The sequence below is a fragment of the Chenopodium album genome, chromosome 13 (genome assembly GCF_948465745.1).
Source record: "Chenopodium album chromosome 13, dcCheAlbu1.1, whole genome shotgun sequence".
In the NCBI taxonomy this organism is placed as follows: domain Eukaryota; kingdom Viridiplantae; phylum Streptophyta; class Magnoliopsida; order Caryophyllales; family Amaranthaceae; genus Chenopodium; species Chenopodium album.
In genome coordinates this window covers 24510870-24533084 of record NC_137846.1, presented here as the reverse complement: position 1 = coordinate 24533084, position 22215 = coordinate 24510870, and the positions used below count along the sequence as shown (strand labels likewise).

Here is a 22215-nt window from a genome sequence, read left to right as displayed (position 1 = left end):
GAAATGCCTTTTTGAGTTCCTACTCAAGTGAACAATCCCAAGGTATGCCTTGGCTATTTATAAGGAGCGCTTCCTTTGAATTACTCTCATCTTCAATGTGGAGCTTTTACTCACAAAGATCCCACATGGAAATATGTTGAATTCAATTCCTAATTAAATAAACCAAGGAATCACTAAATAACAAGTGTCATATGGTTAGGTGAGGATCACTTTCTTACTTGCTCCCTAAGGCAACTCACATCCATTGTGAGCTAACCATGTGGCACCCAACAATGAGCCCCAAGATGGGTTCGGTTGGGCCGCCACCCTTCGGCCCACGTCCATGACTCGTCACCCGGGTCCGCGCCCCGCTGTCACGTGGCGCGCTGCTAACATGGCACGATGCCACTTGGTGCTGCTACATGGCGTGCTGCCATGTGCTCTGCCACGTGGCGCACTTCTATTTGGCACGCTTCCCTAGCTTTTCGCTTGGCTAGGGTTTTTACTTGTTACTTGAAGCATTTTCCCGTCTCGCCAATTCCTAAATTTTGGCTCGACTTTTGAGATTCAGTTCCGACGCTCTAAGGTCGGAATCGGACGTCTTTGTTCATAATACTCGAGCGACTCATTAACTCCTTTCGAATTAATTCGTCGTGTCGGACTGTTAGTGTCTTGGGTGTGACCCGAAGGGTTCAGCCAAGATTAAGCTGTAATATTAATTATAGATTAATATCACTGATCGAAAGCGGCCTCCAACTATGCATTCCGATCACTTGACCTCACTGAATAATTAGCTTTCTAATAATTCCGAATCCTCTATCGGAATAACTAGGCATCAATTTTGTAACCATGTCGCTTTATGTGAGAGAGGTCGGTGTATTTGATAGAGACCATGTGACGATAATAAAAATCATTTAGCTTCCTCAGTAATATCAACATGAATTCCCGATCAGTAATAGGAAAGCGAAGTTGAGCCCGAATGTAAGAGCACCTTGAAAAGAGATGTGAAAATGATTCTGGGTCACTTTGCTCCATATTTACGAGCTTTAGTTTTTGATCCTCGATTTGTCAAAATTCAAATGCCCAATCACTGAATGCTTGAGCAATTTCTCCCTAAGAACTTCTACTTGTTAGCCCTGAAGTATAATACCAAGATGACGCGGGTCCATCCAGACTTCTGTTAAACAACATGGGAAAATGCTCTTCTGGAAATTTAAGGGATATAAGGTGTTCACAAAGTTGTATAAATAGAGGATGGGATCTCCCAACCCATTGAACTTCTCAAGCTGGGAGAGATTATGGTAACGATCTTCATGTCTGTAGTTAGGGAAAAGGACCAACTCCTCCAGGTACACAGACCTTCTATAACACAAAACATCGAAATCTAAATCAAAATCCTCGGCCCTAGATCTTTTCCGAGATCCCTCATCATGATCATGTCTAAAAGAATTACTTGTTCAAGATTCTCCTTTAAAACAAGGGTCGTTGTCTTTTGGAGTTTTAGGCTCCTCTTCTGCCTTATCTTCATTGGACAAGTTTGTTCCACCCCTACCTTCTTGGGAATTAAACTTAGAGTCATTGTCATCTTCTTGAAGCTCTTCTTCTGGATCTTCTTCAGTTTCTACCTCTTCCGGATCTTCCTTGGTTTCTTCATCCTCCTCCAAGCCCTCTTCAGTTTCTTCTTCTTCTTTCCAAGAGCCAATTGAATCAAATCCAATGTTATGGACAGTGAATCCATCCAATCGATTACCTTGTTCTTCATCTAAGTGGAGCACATATTTTCCAATACTCGAGACACTTATAACTTATGGGTTACCCACAAGTGTCATTGCACCATGATCCGTGAGCAATTTCACCTTTTTGGTGTAAGTTAGAGGCCATCGCTCTATTCTCATGAAGCCATGGTCTACCCAGCAGAATAGTAAAGCATGCTTCAATATCAATTGGGACTACTAACCTAATCAAATTAATTATTTATAAACCTAAATCTTTCGCTAAACTAGTTAGCGGCAAGTATAGGGTCGAACCACGAGGAAGCACACAAGTTAAACATCAAATCCACTAATTCAAGAGTAAATGGGAGAATATTTTTTTTGGTTTTCTTTGATTAAGTAAACTAAAGCAATAAAGAAAGGAAGATAAAAGAATTAAACCAAAGATAAACAACGCTAGGGGTACGGGGGTGTCAAACATGATCGAACAAATATGGACAATGATGATTATCATGAAGAACATGCCATAGAATGCTAAGTTCTACTCAAACAACTCACTTTCATGCAATTGCTAAAGCAAATCAATGAATTAAGTCTTGTCCTAATTAAGATCACTTTCATGCATCCAATTAGTCACTAACCATGGCAAGAGATTAAGAGTGCACAATACATAAAACTCTACTTAAATAATTCATTTTCATGCAATCATTAAAGTAAAGGTGATCTTAGTCTAATCCAAATCATTCTCATGCATTTAAATTAGGGAACATCAAATAATGTGCTACTAACAATCTCAAGCTATCAAAAATCATATATTTCATCAATTTATGGCATGAGATCAATCAAACCATCATCAATCATCAATATTAACACATGTTTTCCACCCCCTTCCCCTAGCTAAAAACTTAGCCTAGGGAAGAGAAACTAACCATGAAAACTAAACAATGTAAGAAAGCATAATTAGCAAGGTTGAACATGAAAATCAAACAATCAAGAATAATTAAGCAAGTAATGAAATAACAAAACAATAAGTAAACAAAATGAAAGCAATAAACTAAAGTAAAGAGATAGGGAAGAAGAGATTACTAATGGAAGATTTGAATTGACAAATCTTGAAGAAGATCAAAGTGCAACAATGGAGAAAATCCTAATCTACACTACTATCTCGCTCTAGATTACTCTAATTTAACCCTAATCCTAATTAGATGAAAAAGAAAGTAAGAGTCAAGTAAGAAATTCAATAATCCCCTCTCTTAAGAAGGTCGTAGAATATATATACCTCCCGAAAAACTGAGCAAAAACAAAACAAAACCGCGAGAAAACCCAGAAAGCCGCGCGCCGCGGGGCAAAGGCCGCGCCTGCGGTGGCTGAAAAGCCACGCCCGTAGGCTGGCATCTCCCGGCCATCTACTGAAAAGTAGAAGAGGCTGGGAGGCAGGAGCCGTGCCCGTGGTGGTAGGGCTGCGCCTGCGGTGGATGCTTGCTGCTGTGGGATCGGTCCTTAGCTGCTCCTTGGTGATGCTCGTGCTCGCTTCTTGGTGATGCTCGTGCTCGCTTCTTGGTGATGCTCATGCTCGATCCTTGGCTGCTTCTTGGTGATGCTCGTGCTTGCTTCTTGGTGATGCTCATGCTTGCTTGAGTTGCTTCATAGCTTTCTTTTCTTCAACGCTTTTTCTAATGAAGACTCCGACCTTCTCTCGGGTCGTAAATATCAAGGAAAATTCCAATTACCTAGACAAAATAGAACACGAGAGAAAGAGTGAAAGATCACAAACAAAAGCACGCAAAACAAGCTAGAAACCGAGCAAAATGCATAAAATTGCAAATTAAGGCCTAAAAACATAAACTAAAACATTATTAACTAAAACGAGACAAAAAGGACGAGAAATAACAAGAAAGACCAAAATAAACCTAAAACAAAAGGAGAAAAACGCCCTAAAATGTGTCATAAATGACACTTATCAAATTCCCCCAAGTTTAGATCTTGCTCGTCCTCGAGTAAGACAAAGACAAAGAGAAAGGGAGAAACATTTATAACCTTAGCTAGGTATGTCAGATTTTATAACCTATAATCATTTAACAATGATGATGGGTGGTCCTTCCAACTATCGAGAGTCTAAGGAGAGTTTCATTCAAAAACTTTCTCCACGTAAGAGATATTATATATCTCATCTCCCCGAGACTTTATGGACAATAGGTCAAAGGAGTCTTTTTTAAAATAATAGACAGATTAACTAGGGCATTGTCAACTACTTCTTGGTTATGTGAAAATCCTCATACTCTATCTTTAGATGCTTTATCAGACGGCTCAGATGGATTTAGAGGTGGATATACATTGCGAGAACTAGGGGATTTTTAGAGGTTCGGTTTTGGTTCAAGTCTTAGAGGGCCTAGTTTTCCCTTTTTCTTGCTATGTTTATTGCAAAATGGGTTACAAAAGGCTCTCTCTCTAGAAGTGAAACAATTAGAAGTAATGATAGACGTTAATCGCTTCGTCTCATCCCTGGCTATACTAGATGTCTACCCAACAAACGTTGAGCAAAAGTTATGCGACATTCTACTCCTAATGCTCTCTCGTGGTTGGGAAGTTAGTATTCGACACTCCCCTCAAGACATGCTTCGAGGAGCCCGACTCATTGTCGACCATTGTCAAGGGTTTACTTGGGGTCAAACAGAGATGTTTAAAGCTCCACCATCTGCTGAGATTCAGTTAGGGCCTTTTTTTACCTTTGTATTTGACAAGAGGAAATGCAGGTCGTTATCTACCTCTCCCTAGAGCCAAACCTAATTTGTAAACACTCGACCAACCTAATACAAGTATATGGTAAGTCAAGGGTCGAACCCAAAGGAATGAGTAGAAACGATGCTATAGCCTATGCCAAGATAAATCGAAGAATATAAATGGTTGTGGTTGGTAACTAAGATGTCAAAAGGCTAGACAAATCGAAGAATTCAATGTGCTAAACACTAGGGATATAGGTTCCACATGCAAGCTCAATGATTATGCTAATTTATAGATCACTTAATCGATTCAACATCACAAGGGACAAACAATAGTTGCAATCAAAGGAATCCAAAAGCTATCTCCTATAAGCCAAGCTAGGGTTCACTATGAATGGCTAACAAGGAAAATCACAATCAAATTCAATCAATTAAAGCAATTCTCAAATCAAGGGTTCATGTCATGGAAATTTGCATTGCAATCTAGATTAATCTTATAGGTTTATCACTCCTAGTCTAATTAATCACATGCACAACTATGTCAACCAATTTAATTGCAACATTCAAATCAATTTAGCATCATCAACTAGCAAAAATCATCAATCAAGCATGCTTCCCCTTCTCCCTAGCAACTAATCTACTCACTAGTCATGGTGAAATTAAGGAACAAAACAAATTCAATCAAATTCATATTCATTTAAAGCTTAATCAAAAGAAAATCAATCAATCAACAAATTCTAGAGCAAGGAATGTAATCTCAATCAAAATTCAAGAAACTAGAAAGAATTGCATTAAAAGTAAATCAAGGGAAAGAAATCTTACAAATTTTCATTGAATTAAAGAAGGAATTTCAAGATCCAATTGAAATCTAAGATCAAATTCAAGTACAAACAAGTAAATCTTATGCTTCTCTCACTACTTTCTCTCTCTATTATTTCTGGAAAATTTTATCTAAAGTACAAAAGTTCAGTCGTCATAAAAAAGAAAGTCAAAAGCTATAAGTAGAAAAATCGAGCGAAGGGGCTGCACAGGGCCGTGCGCACGCACCGACCAGCCGCGCGCGCGCACAGCTGGGTCTGCGCGCACGCACCCTTGTGCCGCACGCGCGTACCCTTGTGTGGTGCACGAGGCCTTGGCTCCTTCGCTTTGCTTGATTAAACTTCGCGCTCCCGAGCATCCCCATCATCAGTGCACTCGAGATGATTCCCGCGAACAAGGCATTCCCAAAATGAGCAAATTGACTTGATTATTCACCTACAAAACACAAATAAAACAAAGAGAGAAAGCATAACAAAATAAAACTAAAACTAAAACTATGAATTATCAACTAAAAATATGAAAAACTCGTAAAAACTAATCGAGAACCAAAGTGAATTATAAAAATGGTAAATCAAATAAAACTAAGAAAATTATATGAAAATGATGAAAGAAAATAAAGAAAATGAACCTAAATCTTATTCTTTTGAGCGCCATAAACGACGTTCATCAGTATTATGGTTTTTTTTAGTTTATTATTATGGTTATATCGCTATATAAATATGAATTAATGTTCTTTTCCATCTATTTTCCACCTTATGAACGAATGTGAAAAGTAAAAAAAAAAAAAAGATAAAAATAAAGCCTGCAGAAAAATAACAAACTGTTAGTGGGCGAGCCCAATGGCTGCCTACGTATTCCTGAGTGTGAAAATGTGTTGAGTGTAATGTGATTCAAGAAATCAGGCCAATCGTAGTTCGACATAAAAACAAGATAATTTTTATTTTTGCGATTGCACTCAAAATAAGTTGCCTACGTACCCTGTTACAAGATTTTTTTTCATTTTTCATTTTTCCATTTTTTTCAAGAATCAGGTCACTCGTAGTTTAAAAAAAATATAAAATAAATAAAAATAAAATAAAATATTACAACAAACTTTAATGAAAATGTAACGACTATTATTACCATGCATCTACTTCCCCAGTCAAAAGTCGCTTCTCCTATGCAGCTTTCCGTTTCGCAACATAAAGGGGGTTATCTTCTTTATCCAAAATCCATGATGCCCATGCTTTACACACTACCATGCATGACTCCGTTGTAAAAGGATCGATGTTATCAAGGAAGATGTAAGGTTCCATGATTTCTCGTATTGATGCCACTTTGTTTGCAAATGTTTTTACCCCTTCACAAGGAATTGCTATGTCTTCGTCATAAAACCAGTTAAACCTCCTTCGGATATCATCAGCCTTTGCCTTGTTGGGTATCCAGTTTGGCTTGTCCCGTTCATTTTCCGGAATATTGTTCTTTTTGCAAATGGCGAGCGCCTTACTACAACCACCTCATCATTTTATATGTAATGATCTGTCGTTTTTATGGTGTTTATCCAACCACCGTATTGAGATGAACTTTCACCTCCATAAGCTTCCCTACTATAGTCACCACATATAATAATGATGCCCCAAGATGCTCTCATCTTTAGCTTCTAGTGTAAGCTAGATAAGAATGCTTTACACCCGTGCACCTAGGGTCTTCCTAGTACAAGTTGCATGAGAGTAAAAAATCCACTACCCATAAACTCTATGTTGAACAGAACATTCTCATGTACCAAAGGTAAGACTATAGATCCCGTCACTTTCCTTGGCAATTGATCAAAACCTCTGAGAAAAATGGAGCAGTAAGTGATATGTAAATCATTGTACCCCAGCTTATACATGTATTCTCGGGAACAAAGATTGATGTCAGATCCGGTATCAACCATATTGTGATTAATATAACTTGAACCATGTCGGAGAGTGATATGCAGTGGTTCATTATGATAGTGATTTGGGGGAAAATAAAGGTGAGCCCTAGATCAACATCGTGATGTTCAATGTTTTACCTTTTCGTGAGAAAGAGTAAAAAGTGTCTAAGGTTTTAAATACATTTTGAGAATACATTGATTCATGGATAGGCATATAATATAATAGTTCGGGGCCAATTTGACGAGAGTGGGGGACACTGTTTTCTTGGCGAGAGGCCTTGGATTGTTCAATAGTGGAAACCTTTGGGTGCGGGTTTTTATCATTTGGAGCTTCAGCCCATAAGGTTAAAATTTTAGAGCCATCATGGAAGGTTAAAGATTCATGAAGCTGTGCTGGCGTCTTTTGGGATTGAACTAACATGAGGGGATGAAATTGGTAAATCTAGGGTTGGCCAAGTTTGATATCATAGGAAACTGGCATATCACAAATTATGAAACTTGTGGTGAAACTTAAACCTTTGTATTTAAAAATAGCATCAATTTTACCACATACATTTTCATATACATCGTTGTTACAAAAATCACCTATTATTACAGGTCAAAGTTCTTCCTCCTCGAATTCCCACTCAACAAATGTATGGTACGGGCACATATTAATGGAAGACTCTTCATCGATGCGAACGTGATGACACTTGATGTTATGACATATCATTGCATGATCCAGTGAGTCATTTATAAAACCCTTTCCAATCAAATCGTCTTTGACCTGGTGAGGATCAAGTTTGAAGATTTCCCTCAAATCTCTAAAAAGGGTTAAGGAGTAAGGAGGGTGTGCCCATCGTAGGGGATCCTTCTCCTTTACGCCCATGGCCCTTTTAAAAGCCTAGGACTGTACACTTTTTAGGGTGTTTTAGGATTTGAATTCCTTATTGTTTGGAAGACCTTTGAATTAGAGTTGATCCTATCATCATACTTTTTTGTAAAAAAACTAGTAAGGAGTCGCCAGTGAATTTTAGGAAAACTCATAAACCTTTTTCATGCCTTTCTCCCAAGTAGGGTTCAAGGGATATTTAGCATGAATCATAAATTTACCCCATGCCCAAATTGGTCTACTTATACCAGAATTGAGTTCGGGAGTGAGGGTACTAAAATAACGTTCCTTTTAGGGAGGAATCGCTATTCTAGTCCTAGTGCAGCCTCTCCTAGCTCTTCCTTTTTCACAATTTCATCACCAAACAATATATGCAATGTGATACCTAATAAGTTAGTTGATTTTAGTTACAAGCATTAATCACATAGGAATTACATTGCCAAAGTCGTTATTCTTTGGTTATTCAAATTCGTGAAAAGAACAAGAAATAAACAATGTTCGCCTTGACTTCGGTGATAAAACAATCAATTAATTATTCAAATTCTAGTCTTGATTAACACAAGAATTCTATGTGAATTAAATTAATTAAAATTTTGTTTAAAGTGATCAAACAACACTACTTATTCAATTAAAGTTATTTAAACAATAAAAGAAAAGTGATTTATCTAAGTGCTTGGAAAACTAACTGTTCTTCTTTTATGCTAAATCTCCGTTTAATGCGTTTATAGACGTTCTTTCTTGTTTGTACCTCCAAAGACTTCGATGGATTCAATTAGGGTTGGAAAGTATTTAGGAAGAGAGAAGAAAAGTAGTATGATAGTAAGAGAACTTGAGAGATTAGGGATTTGAGAATGCTAGGGTTAGAATTCCGATTTTTTCGTCCTCTTTAGGATTGAACGAAGACCCTTATTTATAGGCGTTGGAATCTAGGTTTAGGGTTTTAAAGCCGCGACTTCAGGTAGCGTGCACAACTCTAGAAATCGAGCTGGGTGCCACTAACACGAGGAAAATGTAGGTCGTTATCTACCTCTCCCTAGAGCCAAACTTAATTTGTAAACACTCGACCAACCCTAATACAAGTATATGGTAAGTCAAGGGTCGAACCCAAAGGAATGAGTAGGAACGATGCTATAGCCTATGTCAAGCTAAATCGAAGAATATAAATGGTAGTGGTTGGTTACTAAAATGTCAAAAAGCTAAAAAATCGAAGAATTCAATATGCTAAACACTAGGGATATAGGTTCCACATGCAAGCTCAATGATTATGCTAATTGAAGGATCACTCAATCAATTCAAACATTACAAAGGACAAACAATAGTTGTAACCAAAGGAATTCAAGAGCTATCTCCTATAAGCCAAGCCAGGGTTCACTATGAATGGCTAATTAGGAAAATCACAATCAAATTCAATCCATTAAAGCAATTCTCAAATCAAGGGTTCATGTCATTGAAATTTGCAATGCAATCTAGATTAATCTTATAGGTTAATCACTCCTAGTCTAATTAATCACATGAACAACTATGTCAACCAATTTAATTGCAACATTCAAATCAATTTAGCATCATCAACTAGCAAAAATCATCAATCAAGCATGCTTCCCCTTCTCCCTAGTAACTAATGTACTCACTAAACATGGTGAAATTAAGAAACAAAACAAATTCAATCAAATTCATATTCATTTAAAGCTTAATCAAAAGAAATCAATCAATCAACAAATTCTAGAGCAAGAAATGTAATCTCAATCAAAATCCAAGAAACTAGAAGGAATTGCATTAAAAGTAAATCAAAGGAAAGAAATCTTACAAACATTCATTGAATTGAAGAAGGAATTTCAAGATCAAATTGAAATCTAAGATCAAATTCAAGTACAAATAAGTAAATCTTAAGCTTCTCTCTCTACTATTTCTGGAACAATTCTCTCCCTAGTACAAATTTAAGTCGTTCTAAAAAAGAAATTCAAAAGCTATAAATAGGAAAATCAAGCGAAGGGGGCCGCACAGGCCGTGCGCACGCACAGACCGCACAGCTGGGTCTGCGCGCACCCCTGTGTGGTGCACGAGGCCTTGGCTCCTTCGCTTGCTTGATCAAACTCCGCGCTCCCGAGCATCCCCATCATCAGTGCACTCGAGATGATGCCCGCGAACAAGGCAGTCCCAAAATGAGCAAATTGACTTCATTATTCACCTACAAAACACAAATAAAACAAAGAGAGAAAGCATAACAAAGTAAAACTAAAACTAAAAGTATGAATTATCAACTAAAAATATGAAAAACTCATAAAAACCAATCGAGAACCAAAGTGAATTATAAAAATGGAAAATCAAATAAAACTAAGAGAATTATATAAAAATGATGAAAGAAAATAAAGAAAATGAACCTGAATCTTATTCTTTTGGCCGCCATAAACGATGCTCATCAAATTCCCCTAAGCTAAACTTTTGCTCGTCCTCGAGCAAAACAAAATCAAACCCAAGGGAAAATGATGACACTGCTCAAGCAAAGAAAGAAACAAGAAAATTAGAGAAGATGAGAATATACACTAACTCACTTTCGTAGGAATGACGGTCAATTTTAGCAACTAAAGACAAGCCATTTAAACCCCTAGATCGCTCTAGAGGACGAGTGATGCTCTCGTAAAGGTTTCCATAGAGGTTAACCTATAACTCTTTTTATTAAAAAGGAGACAAAGCAAAAAGAAAAGAAAAGAAAAAGTTTAAAACCTCGAAAAGAAAAGAAATGCTTATACAATGGACTTTTGCACATGATCAAGGCACGAAGGATATCAAACTTTCTAAAACAACAATGGTAAGCACGTTCTAAGATATTGAGGGTGGATTGAAACATAGGGTATGCTAAGCGTAGAGAACTAATGAGGCGCAATCCACTTTCATCCCAACCAATCTAACCGCGTTCTCCCTAATGGCTTCAAACCTTCCCTTAGTAAGCGTCTCTATGGTTCCACGAAGGAACCGGAAAAGAATAGAATTTGAGGGTTCTCGACATCTTGACCCTTGCATCCCTTTTCCTTAGGCTTTAACTCATAATGCCCTCCCTCGGTATATGACTCAACCACTAGGTCGAAAGGACTTTCCCAAAGGTTGTAACGTAAGGGCAAAAGGTTAGGGGTAGGCTTAAAATTTAGAATTTGGTGGTACACCTAGGTTATGAAGCAAAGGTTGGCCACACCTCGACACCAAAACCAAGAAGTCACCAAACAAAAACAAATTAATACCCCCAAGCTTATTCAAAGCTATATCCACAAGCATATATACAAAAAGCGTAAACGCTTCTCCCTCAATCTAAAAGGAAGCATTGTCCTCAATGCATGAAAAGGGAAAAGAATCACATCAAACCGATTTTTGAATTTTCTCATTTTCACTCTTTTTTTTTATGTAATATTCACTTTATCAAAGCAATTGTCCTCGCCTCTTTTAACTTTGGATGGCTTTTTCATTATGCATTTATTATGTCCTTGCCTTTTTAAAACTTGGGAAGGGTTTTTCATTTATTCATTTACCATTATTCACAATATATACAAAAGACGAGTGTGCTTACAAATAAAACCAATATCCAACTTTACAAACCACAAACACCAAAAGCATGACCAATTGCTTCACAAAAACCAAAAATAGAACAAAAAGAAACAAAAGGCTCAAAGTTCTAAATATGTGGCTTGAAAAGAAGGGGAAAGGCTCAAATGGTTAGCAAGACGGCAAATGTAAACCCAATGAACTAAAAAGAAAAAAGAAAATCCTAGAAATGAAAAATTACCACCCCAAAAAATGGCCTTTGTCCTTCCTAGTTGGTTCGGTCTCGTGTTTGAGAATTATGAGTCAAGATTCAAGATTAGGAATGCAAAGGTGAAGGATCCACGCCGCACAATCAAAAATGTTGAAGGCTTGAAAAAGAAAAATCCTCACACAATTGTAGCAAAAACTTACTAAAGGTGCCAAATCCACTAAAGGAAGCAACTCCGTTTTACCACAAACCAAAAGAATCCGGCTTCAAGGCCCCAAAAGGTCTAAACCGCTACCTTAGCATACCCTATCCTAGAGTCAACCAAAAATACTCTCAAACCGTGCAAACCATTGTATTTAGGAAGAAAATAGCCAAAGTGCAAGTTCAAGTGGTACTAAGTCTAAAGTAAAAGCAAAAAGATGAAGAAAGAAAAGCAATGCCTTAAAAACATTTTATTCATATTAACAAAAACAAGTTTTTTCTTTTATTTTATTTCTTTTTTTTTATATCTTGTTTCTTTTTTTTAAAAAAAAATTGAAGAAAAGTAAAGGACTAAAAAAAACAAAGTAAATAGAAAAAAAGGGATAAAAAGAAAAGAAAAGAATAAGAAAAAGAGAAAAGGAAAACATGAAGGAAGAAGAAAACAAAAGAAAAAGAAAGAGAAAAAGAAAAAGAAGAAAAGCAAAATGAAATGAAAAATAGAAAAGTAAAGGAGAAGTAGAAAGCAATAAGGAAGTAATGCTAACACACATAAATCCCAATCAACAAACAAGTGAACATTCGGCCACAATGCCAACGTTCCCAAACACACTAGGGTGTTACAAAGCAAACAACCTCGAACCATTCAACTTCTCCTAGAACTAATCCTAGACTAAGCAACCAAGAAAAAGAAAAAGAAAAGAAATAGAAAGATCTCACCGGGCGCCAAAGCTATTGCACATTAAACAACGCGAAAGAGCACCTTTATGAATCGTCAAAATCCAAAGCATAAGCAATAGAGCAAGGTGAGAAATAGAAAACTATATACAAAGAAAATTGTTAGTAACTTCAATACAAAAGGAAAGAAGAAAATAGAAAACAAAATGTAGGAAAATAAAGAAAAAGTAAGTAATAGTAGCAGCAAGGGTCAGAATCATCAGACTAAAATAGGATCAGGAGACAAGAAATCAGATAGTCATCATCAGGAATCATCATAACAGAGACACAGAGAAACTCAGCGGACAGCGATCAGCGAAACAAGCAACAAACCAATAACCCGGCAGAGAAATTAGCAGAAATACAGCAGCATCATCATAAAACCAAACAACACACAGATCAATACTAGAAGCATAGGAGACTAGGAATGAACTACAAAAGCAGGGGGGATATGGTGAAGCACATAAACAAATGGCATAAAGCACCCCCAAGCTTAAACTGGACTACCCTCCCTAACTCTAAACCTAAAGACATATAGGCAACCGAGAAACATCATATAAAGCACATAAGAAGGGGGGGTAGCCATGGTAGTATCACTGCGCACTATGGTTAGGGGTAGAATGAGAACTCCCCTCACTGGTCTCCATCACATGACTAGAGCTAGCCATCTCGCTCACATCCATGGGAGCCTTACCCCTTAACCTACCTTCCCTCCTAGCTCTATCATCCTCAAAATAATAAGACCAATCATCTAAGACCGGCTCACCCGACCTACCCCACCGTCCAAAAGTCTCAGGGTCCGGAAAGGGCGTAAGATTAGTCGGATCATATGTATAATCACAACCACCGGGCCGCCGATAGTCGTAAGTGGCTGGGGTGGTGCCTATGATAGAACTAGGGTGAACATAAGGGCCCTCCCAATAAGGGTAGCAAGGCCGAGGACCAATGGAAGGGTCAAAAGGCTCCCATTGAGGAATAGGTCCTTGTTGGACCAGGAGATACGGGTAATTCACATAGGGCTCGATCTCCCCCCTCCGAACATGCAAATTGTACAATTGATTTGTATGATAGTCATAACCAAGATTAGGGGTTTGCATAGAAGGCATAGAATATAACACATTAGCAATAGAATCAAGCCTAGCATGAATGGTTGACAAATCAAAAGTAGAAGGAGTAGGAGAGGGGGAAGGAATAGGTGTACCTTCCGGTTCAACCGTGGGAATAGTTTGAACATTCGATGAGAAAGCATTGGTTGAGTGGCCTCTTGTATGATTCGTCCTACGTCGAATAGAAGGATCAATATCTCGCATCGGAGGCCTCCAAGATAAGGAATCTTTCTCTCTTGGTCGGGTAGTTGCCTCTTTGCATGGGATTAAGAAACATTCTTTAACCCGGGAAACTTTCCAAATGAAGACATCATCCTTTCTAGTACGATCGAGGAACTTTTGGTTCACAAGGGCGGAGATGTTGAGGAAATGAGAAGAAGATTTTTCTCGAGGATCAATAATTGGGGGAAGCTCATTTAACAAAGTCTTATAGTTGTCATTGATGCAAAGAGCTAGGATAGAAATCATCCCTCCTAATTGGATTCTCCCCGATAGGCTAACTTCATCACGGATATCCAAGAATCGATTGATCAAGTGCTCCGTGAAATCCACTAGCTCAATCTCAAAGTCATTTTAGTCGGCTATCCACAACCAACAAAGCTCCTCTCGAGAGATAGCACCCAAAGAGTCCTTGGAGCAAAGAGCGTAAGTGAGAAGACGGTTGAAATACCGCATAGCCGCATGAATCATGGAGGCGGTCTTGGAATTTTGAGGCTCATACTTCCCTTCCTCCGAGATACTTCTCCACCAACGTTGCTCATTATATCCATGGTCATCTACCATTCTACCATGTGCCGGATAGATACAATGTTCCGCGTCCGCGGCCCATGGAAACTTGAAGTATGAACATAGTTGAGAATCCGTCAATGAGTGATCATGATTGAAAAGTTGGAAAGTCAAAATCCTAGCATAAGTAGGGGCGCTCAAATCCAAGAACTCTAAATGACCAAGGCCCTTTGCAAGAAGCCGAACGTCCTCATCAATGCCGAGAAACTTGGTTGTTGCTTGATCGTAGAATCTTGTTGGTCTTTGCTTTCTCTTGGATAGACGCTTGAAACGATCCCAATGCGATTCTTTAGAAAATTCAATGTCGTAAGTCTCTTCTACCTCGGGTAGAGGTGGAACAACATGCCAAGGTTTGCTTGAACTTGATCTTGCCCGCTTCTTGTGACGGATTGGAGCCATCTACAAGAAGGAAAACAACTCATGAGCAAATCTTACATTTGTCATATTTTAATAATAAGCATAAGTAATTGCTCAAAAATCAAGCACAAATGCAATTATCTCAAAATGGAAACAAGAGATGGCTACATATGAACAATGCCATTAATATAGAATCATGAATTTGAAGCAAGTAAGCATGGATTAAAGGCAAAAATGAACAAAAGAGACCAAATCATGAATCTAATTGAGCAAAATAATTTCAAACATTGAATTATCAAAGCAATAAAACCATCATAAAGAATACCCATGAGAGAGAAAATGACCAACAATGGTGAATCAAGGAAACAAGCAAATTATACAAATTCATCATGAAAAAGCTTCAATTTAACACTCAATGATATCATTCAACAAAAATTACAAGTTAAAAGAACCAACAATGGAGTTCTACCATGAAAGCAAAAACAAAGTTTCAAGCTTGAACAATGAGGAAGAAGATGAATAGAAAATAAGAAATTATACCTCAATGAAGCCTTAAATTACTTGTAAATTTCCCAAAATGAAGATTTAAGAACAAATAGAACACCCAAAGACAAGTTCCAAACCTCAACACAAATTCACAAAATTTCGAAAAAAAACCCCAAAATTTTCGAATTTTGAGTTCGAAAATCTGGAATTTTTTAGGTAAAATTCGAAAATGAGATGAGTTTAATGTAATTTGATGTTAGAATGAAAATAAAAGAGGTGAAATTGATATGATTTTGCAAGAAAAATAATAAGGTTTGATGAGAGAATGAAGTTGGGAAAATTGGGCAAAAGTCGGGGAGAGAGAAAGAAGAAATAAGGTGGTGCGCTTTGGGGTTATAAGGGGGCGTGGCGCGCGCCTGGCTGCTGCGGCTGGTGCGTGCGCGCAGGAGCTTGGTGCGTGCACACCAGCGACAGCAGGGGGGCTGTTCTTGCTTTGGGTTGCGACGATTGGCCAAAAATCCCTGCCTACCTTGTGGATGCGCACAAGGTAGGGCTGGTTTGGTTCAAAAAGTCAGGCCAAACTTTGACCCCTGTGGTGCGCGCGCACAGGGATGGGGTGCGTGCGCACCAAGGGGGTACGGAGATGGTTCAAAAACCATCAATTTTTGTCAAAGTTAGCGAAAAATTTCTAACCCCTTTAGTGCGCGCGTGCAACCTTTAATGCGCATGCACCAAGTAAGAATATTCCAGCCATGAATATACTCTCGTGTTTGCATAATGAGATATTTGAAAGCGCATTCGAAAAAGAGTAGAAAATCAATAGAAATGCAAACATGAGAGCATAAAACCCCAACAATTTTCCACCTAAACTTAACCAAACCTCGAGAAAGGTTGAAATAACACCAAAATTGTTGGAAATTTTCTTCGATCCAATCTCATGGTACCTAAAATCAAGAAAATAAACAAAAATAAAGAGGAATAAGAAAAATCTCAAGGATAAAAGAAACATAGAAAATCGTAAAATCGAAAGAAAAAGGTTAGAAAACCGGGTTGCCTCCCGGGTAGCGCTTGTTTAACGTCATAGCTCGACGTCCTCCACCAATTAAGGTGGTTGTCAGAAAAGCAATGAGTGAACAAGGCCAACAAAAGCACCGTCGAAATACTTCTTGAGACGATGGCCATTGACCTTAAACGGAGAAGAAGAATCCATCATTGAGACCTCTATAACACCACTTAGAAAAACATTCTTGACCAAATAGGGACCGCTCCATCGTGACATGAGCTTTCTGGGAAACAACTTCATTTTTGAATTGTAGAGAAGAACCTTATCGCCAACACAAAAATCTTTCTTCTCAATAAGCTTGTCATGCGTTTCCTTGGAACGAGCTTTGTACACACTAGCGCAATCATAAGCATCAAACCGAAGCTCCTCTAGCTCATGAAGATCTAACCACCTTTTCTCCCCCGCACTTGCCAAGTCAAAATTTATCATCTTGATTGCCCACAAAGCACGGTGTTCAATTTCAACCGGGAGACGGCATGACTTGCCGTAGACTAGGCGGTATGGAGTGGTACCTATGGGGGTCTTGAAAGCCGTTGGATAGGCCCAAAGAACATCATCCAACTTATCCGACCAATCCTTTCGATTTCTCACAACTGTCTTTTCAAGAATAAGTTTGATTTGACGATTAGAGACTTCCACTTGACCGCTCGATTGGGGATGATATGGGAGCCCGAATCTTTGATGGACTCCATGCTTCCTCAACATCTTTTGGAAGGCATGGTGAATAAAATGAGAACCGTTGTCGCTTATCACCGCCTTTGGTACCCCAAATCTTGGAATGATTATCTTCTTAAACAACTTCATAACCACCTTGTGGTCATTAGTTGGGGAGGCAATGGCCTCAACCCACTTAGACATGTAATCGACCGCCACAAGAATATATTGATTTCCGAAAGATGAGGGAAATGGCCCAATAAAAACAATACCCCACACATCAAAGACTTCTAACTCAAGTATGGGTTGTTGAGGCATTTCATTTTTCTTGGAAATGTTCCCAACTCTTTGACATCGGTCACATGTCTTGACAAAACCCCATGAGTCCTTAAAGAGATGTGGCCACCATAAACCGCATTGAAGGACCTTCATGGCGGTCTTAGAGACACCCATATGGCCCCCGCTTGGATCCGAATGGCACATTTTCAAAACACTAGGCACCTCTTCGTTCGGCACACAACGTCTAAGTAAGCCATCGACCCCTCGTTTGTATAAGATGGGATCATCCCACACATAATGCCTTGCCTCTCTCTTGAGCTTCTTTCTTTGGTTCTTAGAAAAGGAAGGAGGAAACTCCCCACATGCAAGAAAGTTCATTAAATCGGCAAACCATGGGAGCTCCTTTGCTTCAATAGCATACAAGAAATCATCAAGCATCCTATCCTCAATTGGAGAACCATCATCATGAGTTTGAGAATCTTCTAAACGAGAAAGATGATCCGCCACAACATTTTCCGCTCCTTTTTTTATCCCTAATCTCAATGTCAAAGGTTTGGAGCTCAAGAACCCACCGAATCAACCTTGGCTTGGACTCTTTCTTGGCAAAAAGATACTTGAGAGCCGCATGATCCGTGAAGACAATGGTTTTGGAACCCAATAGATAATAACGGAACTTCTCAAAAGCATGAACTATAGCCAAGAATTCCTTCTCCGTTGTAGTGTAATTCCGTTGAGCTCCATTTAGAGTCTTGGACATATAATAGATCACATGAAGCTTCTTGTCCACTCGTTGACCCAAGACACCTCCTATTGCCGAATCACTTGCATCACACATCAACTCAAATGGTAAATCCCATCTTGGAGCTTGAACAATAGGGGTAGATATTAGAGCTTTCTTCAACTTATTGAATGCCTCCAAACACTTATCATCAAACACAAACTCGACATCTTTTTGAAGAAGATCATTGAGGGGATTTGCAATGAGCGAAAAATCCTTGATGAATCTTCTATAAAACCCGGCATGCCCTAAGAAAGATCTCACTCCCTTTACATTCAACGGAGGTGGAAGCTTTTCAATGACTTTAATTTTAGCTTTATCCACCTCTATCCCCTTGTGAGAGATCTTGTGACCGAGGACTATGCCTTCCTCCACCATGAAGTGACATTTCTCCCAATTCAAGACCAAGTTCACCTTCTCACACCTTGCAAGACATTTTTCAAGGTTTTTAAGGCATGCCTCAAATGAAACACCTCCTACGGAGAAGTCGTCCATAAAAACCTCCATCTCCTCTTCCAACAAATCTCCAAATATACTCATCATGCATCTTTGAAATGTCGCGGGAGCATTGCAAAGGCCAAACGGAATTCTCCTATAAGCAAATGTACCATATGGACAAGTGAAGGTTGTTTTCTCTTGGTCATCCAGGTGGATAGGGATTTGGAAAAATCCCGAATAACCATCAAGAAAACAATAGAAATTGTGCCTTGTTAGTCTTTCAAGCATTTGATCAATAAAAGGAAGGGGGAAATGATCTTTCTTTGTAGATGTGTTTAGACTTCTATAGTCTATACACATCCTCCATCCCGTGACCGTCCTCGTTGGAATGAGCTTACCTTTCTCATTCTCAACGACGGTCATACCTCCCTTCTTTGGGACAACGTGAACAGGAGAGACCCACCTAGAACTAGAAATAGGGAATATGATTCCTGCATCCAAAAGTTTGGTGATCTCCTTTTTCACTACCTCTCCCATTTGGGGGTGTAGCTTTCTTTGCCTCTCAATAGAAGGTAGAGCACCCTCCTCAAGAGTTATGTGATGTGTACATAAAGCGGGACTTATACCTTTGAGGTCATCAATGGTATAACCCAAAGAATTTCGGTGATTTTTCAAAACACCACACAACTTTTGAGCTTGATGCTCACTCAAAGAAGAGCTAACAATCACGGGAAAAGTGGAGTTGGGTCCCAAAAATTCATACCTAAGGTGTGATGGAAGAAGTTTGAGCTCAACCATTGGAGCACCTTTACCTCCCTTCAATGTTTCCACTTGCAACGCTTCTTGGCTAGAAATGCTCAAACACATTTGCTCTTCAACATCCTCAAAGCTTCCATTGAGCAAATTTTCATACAAACCCATCTCCTTGTTAGGAGTACCTATCTTTTCCTTATTCAACAAAACATTCTCAAGAGCATCGTTAGAAGTGAGCAATTGCTCATGCATAGAAGACACAACATGATTGAGAGAATAAATTAACATACAATTTTCTAAAGAAGAACTTGGATACTTCATGCTATCATTCAAATCAAATTCTATCACTTCATCCCCTACTTTGAGCGAAATTTTAGCACTTTTCACATCTATCAAAGCACCCGAAGTATCAAGGAATGGTCTCCCTAGAATGATGGGAATATTAGCATCTTCATCCATCTCAAGCACAACAAAATCCACCGGAATAACAAATTTCCCAACCCTCAAAGGAACATCCTCTACCTTACCCTTAGGAAACTTAATTGACCTATCGGCCAATTGTAAAGTGATTTTAATAGGTAAGAGTTCCCCTAGCTCAATTCTTTGGTAAACCGAGTATGTCATGAGGCTAAAACTAGCTCCTAGGTCACACAAGGCATTCTCAATTTGCATTTTATAAATGGCACAAGGGATGGAAAAGTTTCCGGGGTCTTTTAGCTTAGGTGGCATCTTGTTCATTATGATAGCACTACAATTCTCGGTTAAGTTCACCGTCTCTACACCATCACATGTCCTCCTACCACTCAAAATGTCTTTGAGGAATTTTGCGTAGTTGGGCATTTGGGTGACAACTTCAGTAAATGGTAGAGAAAGGTGAAGTTGCTTAAGCATGTCAATGAATCTTCCAAATTGTTCATCTAACTTGTGTCTCATGAATTTTTGTGGATAAGGAAGCTTGGGTTTCACAATCTCTTTCCCCTCTCTCACTTCACTAGGCTTCTCAATCTCAACCTCACTCAAAGATGCACCATCTCTCTCATCTTCAACCAAAACCCCTTTTGTCCCCTCTTTGGTCTCACTCTTCCAAGGCAAACTCTCCTCAAGAATCTTACCACTCCTTGTGACAATAGCATTAACTGGTCTCTTAGGATCTAGGCCTTGGGAAGGTAAAGAAGAAGGACTAGCACGGTGTTTCAAAGCATTAGCAAGTTGAGAAATTTGATTTTCAAGCATCTTATTATGAGTCATCATTTCATTAAATTTCTTATCACTTACGGTCATGTAAGTGTTCAACAACTTTGTTTGATTTTCAATGATTTCTTTCAAATTTGTTCTATGTGAAGAAGAAGAGGATTGAACATAGGAATTATCATTTTGGGTCTTTGGAGCAAATCCGGATAGAGGTCCTCTTTGAACATTGTTTTGAAAATTGTCTCTACCTTGATTGTTCCAATTACCCCTATTTTGATTTTGACCATAACCTTGATTATGGTTACCACTACCTTGATTATGATTCCCATAACCTTGGTTTTGATTACCATAATTTTGGTTTTAATTTTGGCTACTATAACCTTGATTGTTATAGTTACCTCGAGAACCTTGGTTCCCTTGGTTCCTATAACCACCACCTTGGTTATAGTTGTCAAAATTTCCATGATTGTTGTAATTCCTATTCCATTGACCTCTTTGATTCTCAAACCTAGAATCATGATTATTTGACACATAGTTCACATGCTCATTCACATTTCCATTTTGATCATCACAAACATCCATACACGCATGAGGACAACTAGAAACATCATGATCATACGACCCACAATCATCACAAAACAAGCATCCACTAGGCATGTTAGTAGAATAAGGAAGGGGTTGAGAATTAGAAGACATACCTCTCCCCTTAGATTGGGAGGGAAGACTTGAAACTTGGTAGGTAGGCGCTTTCCAACTTTGCCTTGATAGCGGACATCTCCTTCCCCAAGTTTGTCATTTGTGAGGATAGATTGTTAATTGCATTTAGATGATCAACCGAGTACACCGAAGAGCTACTCTTGCTGTTTGACTCTCTTTCTCCATCTTGCCAATCTCTATAATACCTCACTACGTCTTCAATTATGTCCACCACTTCCTCTTCCGTTTTGTTCATGATAGGACCTCCGGCTCCTCCATCTAAACATCATTTTCCTTGAGGGCTAAGGCCTCCATAGAAGATTTGAATGATTTGATAGGTTGGAATTCTGTGATGAGGACATTCTCTTTGATACTCTTTATATTTCTCCCATGCTTCATGGAGGCTCTCACTTGGCTTTTGCTTGAAACCTTGAATCAAAGCTCTAGCTTCCGCCGTTTTCTTTTGAGGATATAAACGGGATAGAAATTCCTTGGTAACCTCGTCCCATGTCCTTAGAGAATTCGGCTTAACCTTCTTGTCTAGCCATTCCAAAGCACGCCCTATGAGAGAAAAGGGAAAGAGCTTGAGGCGGATGAATTCTTGGGAAATTCCGTTCACCTTGATAGTATTGCAATATTTCTCGAACTCCTTGAAATGGTTTAGTGGCCTTTCATGCTTGGCCCCACTAAATTGCCTCTCTATCAAAGTGATCATTGCCGGTCTTATTTCAAAATCATTTGCCGGTATTGTAGGTGGAGCAATCCCACTCTCAAATCTATATGCACCAGGAATCCCCAATTTTTTCAATGCCACTCTCGGATTTTCTCCCATTCTTGCTTGTTCTTCTTGTTGTGGTTCTTCTTCACTTGAAATGCTAGGGCTCAAAGATCGTCTAGCACCCCTAAACCTTGCAATAGTTCTCTCAATTTCCGGATCAAATGGCACTAGTGAATGATCACGTGCTTTATGCATAAA

At 38.8% G+C, this 22215-nt stretch overlaps 1 non-coding gene across 1 annotated transcript; it reads left to right on the top strand.

Moving 5' to 3' along the window:
• The first annotated feature begins 21583 nt into the window (after positions 1-21583).
• LOC145577145 (small nucleolar RNA R71) lies at positions 21584-21689 on the top strand. Its single transcript, XR_014098632.1, has one exon. It is a non-coding gene; the product is annotated as a small nucleolar RNA R71 (small nucleolar RNA).
• The last annotated feature ends 526 nt before the right edge of the window (positions 21690-22215 follow it).